Consider the following 12,196-nt stretch of genomic DNA (forward strand, 5'->3'; position numbering starts at 1 on the left):
GAAAGGCCAATATGGAAGAGACTTCAGATCCTGACAGCAAGATGAACTGAGTTGAGGGATGAGAATCAGAACCAAGCAACTCATTCAAATTCAGTAACTACCAATAACTAATGCGGGCCAGACACTGTTTATCAGCAAAGGTCAAAATCACATCAAAATTATTAATCCAAACAATCAGATGTTTTTTGAGCACTTGCCATGTGTCAGGGGGAGAGAAGAAGATATGGAGAAGGGAAAGGAAAAGAGGACCTGGTCATAAGGCTTCCTGGCTATTTAGTAGCCAAAATTCAAACCCACTGAGACCTGCGATGTATACAGCCTCCCCATTGTCATACATGAGCACCAGCTGGGATACATGTGTCCTAACAACTGTGAGGAAACCACGGGGAAAAGGCCAGAGCCTCCTTCAACAAAACATGCAGTAAGCAACTCCTAAGTCAGATGTTTCTATAGGTTGTCTAAGATAAAAATACAAACAGAAAGTTCAGATCTAAACAGATGAAGTGTTAAAAAAAAACAACATGAAGACAGAGCAGCAAAGAAGGCAGGGGATCTCTGTGTCCTCGTGGAATGTACAGCCTCCTGAGGTCACAGAGACAAATCAAGAGAGCAAATACAAGATTCCAGAAAGAGGAATGTAGTGTAGGCTTAGGAAACGTGACATGCCAATGTCTCGTGTAACCTGAAGCAGGAGAAGGTATCCTAGGCAGGATGGGGGAAGCCACCTCCCAGGTGGGACATCTGACAGGTACAAAGGTTCAGAAGTGGGCAACACTGGGTGGGGCCAGGAGCCATAGGAGGGTGGGTGGGGAGGGGCAGAGGCCAGCGGTGGGGGATGAGGCTGGAGCCCTGTGGGCCTGGGGGGCGGGTGTTGGATTTCATTCCCAGCACAATGCAAGCCCATTGACGGGTTTAGCAACAGTCAATAGAAAAGAACACAAAAGGCCTATTGGAGGGCTCAGCACAGCCCTGTAAGCCCTGCATTCAGAACCTCACTAAGCACTGGCTGTATTGTCTCCACCGACTCTTTTCACAACAGTCTCTCAGCCCCTGATTTTCTCAGTTCTTTCTCTTCAAGGCTTTCTTATGGCTCCCAAATGAATAGGAACAAGGGAGAAAGAAGAAAAGACCCAGTCCCCAGGGGCCCACTGGACTGCTGTTGATGCAGAGAACACTGCAGGACAGGGAGTGCTGGAGTAGCCCTTGTGGGCAGACATGGAGGAAGGATGAGAAGACAAGCCAAAGACCAGAGTGGCAACTCCTCAAACCCCAGGTCCCCCAGAGCCTGGAGGGTGCAGAGAAAGGGAAAGGCCAACACAGGAAAGTGGATGGGGATCGGTAGGGAGTCTGAGATGTGCCATTGATTTGTCCTGCATTCTGGATGGGACAAGCTTGGGAACTGGAGCCAAAAGATCCCGGTCAAGTCAACTCAGGCTGGGTGGCCAAAGCCATCCTGGAGAGGCTCAGTTTACACACAACCTCTGACCCCAGTGTCGCTGTCCCAGTTTTCTACCAGGCCATCTGCGCAGAGGGCTGGATGGGCCCCCAGTCATCCAGATTAAGGGCTTCCGCTTGGGTTTGGTGGATGGAAAGCCCTGGTAGGGCTGGAAGGCAGGGAGAGCCTGGTACTTACTCCCACAGCTCCCTTCCCTCCAGTCTGGGATTGTGAGCTGCTGTGCTGTCTTCTGAAGGCCTTGGTTGCTGTTCCCAGCCCTTCCCTTTCTGAGGAAGCAGCAGCTCCCTTCTTTCACTCTTGTGAGCCTAAGGGTAGTGCCAGCTTCCTGCTGTTGCACCTCTGGATGCCTCCCTGTCCCTCACTGTTTCCTTACTTCTGCTGCCAACTTCATCAATAACACCTTCATTAACCTTTCCCCATTAACCTCTTCCAGTGGGTCATCTCTTTCTCCCCTGCTCCCTACCTGCAGCTCCCGCAATGGTAGCATCTCCTTTGGAAAATATTATGGGCAATAAACCAAGCAAAGTGATGCATGAGCAGGCGTCTTGGCTCATCACAGCATCCCGAAGGGGTCCAGTTCTGGTGTTCACTGATGAGCAGATGCATAAGCAGCTGCAGATACACATGAGTAGAGTGTTTCTCAGCCATGAAGAGGAGAGACGCACTACTGCATGCTACAATGGTAGGTAAAGCTCAGAGACATTACGCCAAGCAAAGGAAGCCATGATAACAGAACCTCACACTGTATTAAACCTTCCCATCACTTACACACTTAAGCGTTAGGAGGGAGCTGGGGATGTAGCTCAGTGGTGCCGCCACCTGCCTCGCAAGCTCAAGGGCCCGAGTTCGATCCCCAGTACTATGTCAGACTCAAGGATTCCACAGGAATAATTCACCCCACTGGAAAGTTGAGGAAACTGCAGCAAAGAGAAGTGACCGGCCTAAGTGAATGCAACACAGCCAGAGTCTTCCAAAGCAAGGCTCAGAGACTGCAAAGCCGACTTTTGAGAGTTAGTTTGAGCCAAGTGGGGCAAGTTCATCTTGGGGGCGTGGGCCTGCTCCACACCTGGGAGGTGGCGCAGGGAGGCAAGAGATAGGAGGTACAAGATCTCACCCCAGCAGAGAGGCCGGGCCATCAGGATTGCAGGGCAAGGAGAGGTATTCCTGAGTGAATGGACTTCAGGAAATGGGATGGGAGAGAGAACTGGGCAGGTGGTTGTTCTGAGGTCCCCACAGAAGGTCCACAACACCACATGGCATTCAGAAAGACGCAGCAAACCTGAAAACATGGAGGTCAAGTCCTGGGTAGAAATCTAGAGGAAATACGTGAATATTTGTGCTTTGACCTCTCTGTCCTCCATTGCCCGTTTCTCTTGATGTACAACATCTCATCGCTGCTACAGAGGAGATAGGTGATACAACTACAAATGCCTTAGGGACTTAGGAGGCAAAGATCCTTTTCAGGGTGGAGACATTTCTGAAGAAACTTTTTAACCCTGTCCCCGTTCCCTCCCTGCCTTCCATTTTCTCCCTCTCACCACACCCCCAATATAACCATATGGTCACTTTTTTAACTTTTTATTTTGAAATGATTACAGACTCCTAGGAAGTTGCAAGAACAGCAGAGAGAGCTGTCTCACGGATCCTTCAGCTAGTGTCCCCCGGTGGTGACTTGCTTTCTAGCCATGGCACAGTATTCAAACCAGAAAACTGACACTGGTGAAGTACTGTTAACTAGACACTGACCTTGTTTGCTTTTTCACCGGTTTTTACGTGCGGTCCTGTGTGTGCTGTGTTTGTGTGTGTAGTTCAGTGCAATTTGATCTCTTGTGTGGATTCACATAACTGCCACCAAAGAAGCCACAGAGCAATTTGTTCAGCACAAAGAAACTCCCTTGTGCTACCCTTGATAGGCTGATCTCCCCACCCTTGTTCCTGTCCCCTGGCAACCACTAATCTCTTTTCCATCTCTACAGTTTTGTTCTTTTGTGTGTGCTTCATAAATGAAATCTTATAATACAAACTTTTAGGGATTCATCTTTTTCACTAAGCATAATGTTCCTGTCATATATGGTGGGTTGAATCACATTTCACTCAAAAATTAATACGCTGAAGTCCAAACCCTCAGTACCTCAGAACATGAACTTATTTAGAAATGGTAGAAATAAGTAGTCAATATGAGGTCAGACTAGAGTAGACTGAGTCCCTAATCCAGTGGTTACTAGTGTCCATATAAAAGGCATTCCCACAAAGCCAACACCATGGAAGAGAGTTATGCGGCCATGAGCCAAGGAACTGCCAGAATTTAGGAGAAAGGGCAGGATCAGACCCTTCACCAGCTTCATCAGTGACAGCATATCCCAACATCTTCTGACACTTTGACCTCAACTCTCCAGCTTCGGGAACCCTGAGACAACTTTCCTTTCCGTCGGCCACTTTATAGTGCTTTGCCTCAGCAGCCCTGGAAAACGAATACACTGCCTGTCTCAAAAATGTGTTCCTTTGTATTGTTGTATGGTGATCCATTTATAGATATATGAGGATTTCTTTCAACTATTCACCCACTGAAGGACACTTAAATTGTTTCCAGTTTTAGGCTATCACAAATAAGACAGCTCTGAATATTCATGTACAAGTTATGTCCGAAAATAGGATTATGTCTCCCTCAAAAATATACAAGAGTGAAACTACTTGGAATCAAAGCAAGTGCATGCTTAGCTGATGAGAAATTGCAGGCTTTCCCATATCACTAATTTTTATAATGAGTAGACTCTCTTTAACCCTGATAAATACTCTTTCCATTTTTAATGACAGCAATGGATTCTTAGAGGGAAGTGGGAGAAGGGACAGGACGGAGTCACACCTGGAATGCATGCAAACAGGATAGAAATATGGTTTGTGGTCAGTTGTGCAGCAGACAGTGTAATGACAAAGTGAATTACCTCAAAAGAGCTACAGTTAACCTTGGTTGTCTGAATGAAATAACAAACTCAACTAACCTTGATTCAGTACATGTCACATACCAGGCACCAACCTGGATGCTGGGCAGACCACTTGTACAGGACGGAAACGAGCTCCTCAATCCTCTCATCCAGGAGTAAGAGCCAGGTGCACACCCAACCTGTCATCACACTGCCTATGATGAAGAAAACAATGACACAGTAGATACACTAAGGATAGAAACGCTGAGCTCTGGGGTAAACAAAGTGTTCTTCTCTGTCCCTAGTTTCTTTTTACTTCATATGTTATTGTCTGAAACATGAGGAGGCAGCTTGGAGACAGGGCTGAGATGAAAATGAATTCTGGGAAAACCAGAAAGTGCGTGTCAAGGCTCAGAAAGGCTTTTGCATATCTTGAGCTCCTGGAAACAGAGTATGACAGCTGGATTAGTCACAAAAACAAGACACGTTTTATTGGATTATCTGGATTGTCTACACACTCATGCAGGGATGGCCCACCTCTCATACTCCCGAAGCTGTTTTCAGGGGAGCTCATTCACCAGCCGCCAATTCTCATTGTTAGCTTGTTATGTTTTTCCCTCCTCACCCTACCTGAGGAATTTGGGCTGGGCCCTGTTGAAGGGCTCATGAGCAAGTCCTTGGCCTTCACCAAATGAGAACTTTCAAGACCCAGATAAAGACTGGATCAGCATTTAATTCATTCAACAAAGTTTCTTTTATTTATTTATTTTTTATGATACATATAAAGGCTTTATTTGTAAAGGGGAATTTTAGTCAAACAGGCCAAATCCATGTCATCAACAGATTCCTCAGACTCCTCCTTCTTCTCTTCTTTCTTCTCCTCTGCCGCAGCAGAGGCAGAACCAGCAGCAGGAGCTGCAGAGCCAGGGGCAACAGAGGCGGCCACAGCCCCTCCAGCAGGCACACTGGCAAGCTTGCCAATCCCCTGGGCAATTACATCATCAATGTTTTTCCCGTTCAGCTCACTGATGACCTTATTAAGCCAGTCATCGTCTGCCTAGATGCCCATGCTATCTAGGGTCTTCCTTGACTCTGGAGGAGGGGTTGCCTGAGAGAGTGACCAGCAAGTAGGAAGCCACATAGCGCATATTGGTGGCAGCAGAGAGGCCTCATGCGTGCGTTTGGGAAGCAAAAAAAAGGTCAAAATTCTTTTAAATAACATGAGGAGACTCACTTGCCCTACCCTGAGAAGAGGAGTTTTTACGACCTAAAACATTTCCAGCGAATGATTTCCCCCCTTGATTCTTGTGAGTTATAGCTTAGTCGCAGGATGATATCTGGCTTTCTAGAATTTACATTCTCTGCCTTTCTGCTCTCTGCTTGAAAGATGGCCAACCAAGCAAGAGAGTCACTGTCATGACACATCTCCAAGTTCACAAATGAGAAGCAGAATATTACAGGAAGTACTACCCACCCCTTTTCCATCTTTATATTATATAGCAAGAGAATTTTTGAGCTTTCAATAGATATGGGAGCCAACTAGACAACATTTCCCAGGTTTCCCTGTATCTGGTATGGTCACATGACTAGGCTCTAGCCAATGGTATGTTATCAGAAATGATACAGTAACATCCAGCCCATAGGTGTCAAAGAAAGAATAGTACGCTCCTCTGACAAAGTGGAGAGTCTTTTGGGAGCACAGTCAGGAACAATCCTTAATGATGGAGGAACCGAGGGGTGAGATTCTGAGTTTTCACCTGTGTGAAGCCTCCATCAACCAACTACTTATTCTTTGGTGATCCTATGAAAATCAGATTAATATCCATCTTTCTTAAGTCAATGTCATATTGGTCTTTAAAACAGCAGCTGAATCTGTATTCTTCTAATACATGGAAGAAATCTAAGGGAGGGAGTCAAGTGATGCAAGAGGTAGAAATAGAAGAGAAAAGCCAGCACAGCCCTCTCACTTGGAAATGCAAGTGATAGAAAGTGGCAATCAAGTGTTAGAGATGGCTCAGGACTGAAGCATGTAGTAGACACTTGATTAGCATATGATAACTTGAAACTTCTTCCTCCTAACAGTCAGTACCCATCATTTAAACACAGCATCCCTTTTCCTGTTTTCTGGCCTTTGAACATGCTTTCCCCTTAGCCAGGAGACCCCTCCTCATTCCACTACCCCACTTACTTGGATAAATTCTACTTGTCCTCCAAAATTCCTTTGAAAGTTGCACTTTCAAAGAGAAGTCATCCATGGATGAGATGTCCTCCCAAATACCCCACCTCAAACCCATCCTCTGCAAGTCTACCTGGTAGTCCATCTGTCTGGTTGAGACTTCCAGGAAAACAGGGAAGACACCTGTGAGCCATTGTGGCTCTAAGGCCATGTCCAGATTGTACCAGAATGCTCAAGGGCCACTGGATGAATCACCAAGAGGCTGGCTTTTCAAGGAGCTGGTCAGACACCAATTGCCTGGGAGCTTGACAGGCTTCCATTCACCCTAGCTGCTTTCTGGCAAACTCTGCCTCCTGGAGAGACCCAGATACATGCCTGAGTGCTCTGTCCTGGGGAAAAAATGAGCAATGATTCATCCACTTTCCTCTCCTAATGTCCCCTCTTTCAGATGGTTGTCATGGAGTTGGGGGGTTGTTTTTCCCTGTTTCCTTCTCACTTTTCCCCTTTTCTTTTATGTTTGCAATCGTCATTCCACCATTCAGAACTAAGTGCCATCACTCACAGCTCTCTGGCCACGCTGCATGCTACCTGCATCCCATGCCACCCACCCGCCTCTGATGCTCACTATGTCACCTCTCACTCCTAGCACCTACAGTGCCAAATGAAAGCTGTGCTTTTATCACTGGGTCCCGTTGCTTCTGAGTATTTCATATCTTATTAAGGGTCAAACCAGTTGAAGCAATTTCTTTAAAAGCCACACAGATTACTCAAAACAACAACAATAGGGAAGGAATAAGAGCAGCTAAACTGCACCCCTCGGTGTCTGGCACTGTCCAATAATTGTGCCACATTACAAGGGAGTGGTGGAGAAGACTTAATAGAAAATTGTCCATTCCTTGCAGCCCTGGATCACACCATGGCCTGTGTTCCTTTTAGGAGGAAGGAACCCCATCCAGGGTACTGGTTCAAGGCATAAATCCTGCATAGGACCCAGTACACATGAGAGCCCTGAGCCTGGCTTAAGGTGCTACTGTCACGGTTTTGAATTCATAGTAATTTTTGAATAAGGACCCCACAATCCCATTTTGCACCAGGCAATGCAAATTATGTAGCTAGTCTTGTCCTTGAGTGTGAACACTGGGGTGACACCAGCTGCCTTCTCATGGTCTGGGACAGAGCCTCCTGGTGTCTTAACAAATAGGAACCAGCAACACAGAAAAGCCATAGGACACACCTGATGTAGGACAAGGGGCACAGTCCAAGCTGAGCTTGAGTCCACCCTGCAATTTTCACATCCCTCTGAGCCTCAGTTTCCTCACTTGTAAAACAGAGAAAGTCATACCTTACCTCATAAGGTATGGATTCAATTACATGTGATAATGAGGCACCTGGAAATGGCTGAGACTTTCCATATTTAAGGTTGTAAAACAGCCATTGGGGAATTTCACACCACCCTTTAGACTATGAAGGAAACAAAGTAAGTTTATCTTGAAACAGCTGCACCGTTGGTTTAAGAAGGGGGCCTATCACTGAGGCCAGTTCTCATCCTAATGGATACTATTACTCAAGGTCAACTGGAGATGTTTTAAATGAAATCTAAAGTCAGAAATTCTTTATCTGTAAGGTGTGCAACTTCAATGTCCTCTGACTCAAAATCACTGTATATTCTTGGGAGATTAGCTTTCTTTTGACCAGGAATGAGCTTACAAGTGATTGGGAGTGAAGGTCTATCCCTACCAGGCAGTAGATATAGGTCCCTCTTCTCACCAAAAGTTGGAAGGCAGATTAGGAGGACTGTGGTCTGGGGTTGGTGCCAGCTAGAGTTTGGATCTTAAATGTCTTCAAAGGCCCATGTATTGAAGGCTTCAAAGCACTGTTGGAAGAGGACAGAGCCTTTAGGAGGTGGAAACTCTAGAAGTTAGGTCACTGGAGGCTAGGCCCTTGAAGGGGATACCAGGACCCTGGCTTCTCCTCCTCTCTCCCTTTGCTTCCCTACATCCAGAGTGAGGGGCTGTCCTGTGCTGTGCACATCCACCCTGGTGGACGGTGCCTTCACAACCCCAGAGTAAAGCCCCAACAACCATGGGCTGCAGCTATGAGCCAAAAGAAATCTTTCCTCCTTATGAGTTGATTTATCTCTGGTACTTGTTACAGTGACAGAACACTGACTAATAACACAGTCCCCAAATCTGGGCCCAGGCCAATGAGTTGCTTCTGTAACTGCTTAAGCTAAAGAAGCTAGACTTGGGTAATGACTGTCACAGGGCCTGAGAGCAGCTGGAGGGGTAGGAGAAGGAGGGGATGGAGAGAATAAAAGCACTGCCAGGCTTCCTGGGAAGAGATGGTCTTCGGACTGGAAGGGATGGAGCTCTTCCTCCATCTGAAGGGGGCCTGGTAATCATCTTCAGAAATGCACTGAAGATCCTTCTGGGGTCCTTCAACCTCATAAAGGGCCCATAGAAACTTACTCTTTTAGTAAAATTCTGTTGTCCCTATTCAGTAAGGTGATACTATTTCGACCCTGTTTGGGCTGTGCTTTGGAGACTGAAAAAAGCTCCTACCATCCATACTAGCGGTAAAGACACACAGGGTGAGAGTCAACAGCCTGGGAAACAGCATGCTAGAGAGCCCCAGCTAAGCTTGAGAACACCAAGAATCCCAAACAGACTTGTTGAGGTGAGAATCTGCCATCCATGCATAGTTGCTGACCATATGTGCATTCCTCAGGATTCTTATACATACCCTAGAAAAGACGACTTCTGTGAGGAGTGGGCTTCCTTTAGTGCATACAACACAAAAAGCACAGGCAACAAGAGTAACCAAACAGGACTATATCAAACTAAAAACTTCTCCACCACAAAGAAAACCATCAAAAAAGTGGAAAAGGAAATGCTACAGGTCAATCATTTAGAAAAACCTAATAAGCAATTAAAAATGGGCTAAGGACTTGAACAGACATTTCTCCAAGGAAGATACACAAATAGCCAGCAGGTACCCGAAAGATACTCGGTGTCACTAGTTGTCAAAGAAAGGCATTTTAATATCCTAACAAGTTATCACTTCGCTCCTGTCAGTATGGTTATTATTTTTAAAAAGGAAAGTCAATAAATGCTGGCAACATTGTAGAGAAATAGAGCCCTTGTATACTGTCGAAGGCAAGAGGAAACGGTACAACCATTGTGGGAAACACTGGTGCTTCCTCTAAAAAGTAAAAATAGAAGTGTAAAGATCCAACTGTCCCACTTCTGTGTGTTTATGCCAAGATCTGAAGTCTAAAACTGTTGTATTGCATTTGTGCAGCCTTTGCAAAGAGGAAGTTCGGCAATATATGACAACATGAATGAAACTCGAAGACACTGTGCTGTGTAAAATAAGTCAGTCACAGAAAGAACAAGGTTGCCTGCCTCCCCTTATAAGAGACATCTAAACAATCCAGTACCTACAATCAAAGAATGGAATGGTGGTTGCCCAAAGGAGCGGGGAGATGAAGAATTACTAATTGACAGGCACAAAGCCTCTGTTAGGCAAGACAATACACTCTAGAGATTTGCTGTACAACATGGGGCCTACATTCAAAAGCAAGGTATTGTACACTTACAAAGTTAAGAGGGTATCTCTCATGTGTGTTCTTAGCACAATGAAAGGTTTGAATTATTATTATATGGCCACAGATGGTCCTACAGATGTGGAGATGGGGGCCGGCTATGGGGAGGGTAGAAGCCAACAGGGTTCCTTGCGTAAGATGATTTCATCTAACACCTAATGATTGTTTTGCCAAACGTTCATTGTTTTTGTTTTAGGGGTTTTTTGCCTTTTAAAGTTTTTTCCCCCATTAAGTTTATTTTAGGTATACAATACAGTTGCATTCACCACTGGGATCTTGTACCCTGACAGGTCTTGGTTCTTATTTTTTCCCCATCCCCTCCCCTCCCTTCACCCTCTCCACCCTTCCCTATTTACAAAGACTTTGCTTCCGTGTTTTTCCTTTTCTCATATTTTTCCTTTTCCCTTCTTACCTTTCCTTCCCACTTCCCCTACTCCTTTAGACTTTCTGTTCCTATTACACAATATCAATTATTCATTTTGATCCTTATTTACACTTTTAGTTTTTCACACTAGACAAACTGATATTTACACGTGTGTATTATTAGTTTTACTTAAGAGTATTGCCTTAATGTGTGTCCACATAACTATAAATGTCTCTAGTTTCTAGTTCTTCATGGCTGAGTAGTACTCCATTTTACACACACACACACACACACACACATCTTTATCCAGTCTCCAGTCGATGGGCAATTGGGCTGCTTCGAAGTTTTAGCTATTACAAACTGTGCCTCTATAAATACGGATGAGCATGTATCACTGTGGTATGATTCTTTTAATTCTTTTGGGAAGATACCCAGCAGAGAAATAGCTGGGTCAAATGGGACTTCTAATCCTAGTTGTATGAGGTATCTCCATATTGATTTCCACAGTGGTTGCACCAGCCTGCACTCCCACCAACAATGAAGAAAGGGTTCCTTTCTCCCATACTCCTGCCAGCATTTGTTATTGGTTCTGGGTGAAATGGAATCTCAGTGTTGTTTTCATCTGCATCTCTCAAATGACCAGTGATACTGAACATTTTTTCATATGTTTATTTTCTGCTTTTACTTCTTTATCTGAGAAATGTCTGTTCATTTCAGATGCCCATTTTTAGATGGGTCTTTATATTTGGGGATCTGATTTTTTTTTAGTTCCTTATATATTCTAGATAGTAGACCTTTGTCTGAGGAACAGCTGGTAAAAATTTTTCCCACATTGTAGGTTGTCTCAGCTCTGTTGGTGATTTCTCTGGCAGTGGAGAAGCTTTTTAAAAAAGATGATAACTCAGTTGATTCTTGGTGCTAGTTCCCATGCTATTAAGGATTTGTTCATAAAGTCTTTTCCTATGCCGATATCTTCAAGAGTTCTACCTAATTTATCTTCCAGCAAGTTTAGTGTTTCTGTTTTAATATTTAGACTTTTAATTGACTTGGATTTTAGTTTAGTGCATGGTGAAAGATAGTTTTAATCTTTGACAAGTTGAAATCCAGTTTTTTCAACACCATTTATTAAAGAGGCTATCTTTCCTCCAGTGAGGATAGTTGGCTCCTTTGTCAAAGATGAGGTAGCTGAGTATGTCTGGAGTTGTTTCTACATCTTCTAATCTATTTCACTGATTTTCTGGTCTGTTTCTTTGTCAGTACCATGCTGCTGTTATCACAGTGGCTTTGTAGTGTAGTTTCAAGTTGGGGACTGTGATACCCCCTGCCACCTCTCTGTTGCCTAGAATTTCTTTGCTATTTTAGGTCTCTTCTGATTCCACATGAATTTTTAGATTGTTTTCTCTAGTTCTGTGAAATATACTGTTGGGATTTCAATAGGGATTGCATTGAATCTGTATAGCAGTTTTGGAAGTATGGCCATTTTCACTATATTGGTTCTTCCTACCCAGGAATAAGGGATATATTTCCATTTTCTTATATCCTCTTCAATCTCTTTTTTCAAAGTGTTGTAGTTCTTAATGTAGAGGTTTTTTGCTTCCTTTATTAGACTGATTGCTAGATATTTCATCTTTTTGGATACTATTGTGAAAGGGACTGTTTCCCTAATTTCACTCTC

General features: G+C 44.4%; 1 long non-coding RNA gene and 1 pseudogene across 1 annotated transcript; one reads left to right on the top strand and one right to left on the bottom strand.

Annotated features, from left to right (window-relative positions):
• The first annotated feature begins 638 nt into the window (after nucleotides 1-638).
• On the top strand, nucleotides 639-3,403 carry LOC104869380. Its single transcript, XR_782300.1, has 3 exons — nucleotides 639-748; nucleotides 1,079-2,138; nucleotides 3,055-3,403. It is a non-coding gene; the product is annotated as an uncharacterized LOC104869380 (long non-coding RNA).
• Nucleotides 3,404-5,186: 1,783 nt separating this feature from the next.
• On the bottom strand, nucleotides 5,187-5,525 carry LOC104869381 (annotated as a pseudogene).
• Nucleotides 5,526-12,196: the final 6,671 nt, after the last annotated feature.

Source organism: Fukomys damarensis, unplaced genomic scaffold, assembly GCF_012274545.1.
Source record: "Fukomys damarensis isolate Sample0158 unplaced genomic scaffold, DMR_v1.0_HiC HiC_scaffold_8, whole genome shotgun sequence".
NCBI classification, from domain to species: Eukaryota; Metazoa; Chordata; class Mammalia; order Rodentia; family Bathyergidae; genus Fukomys; species Fukomys damarensis.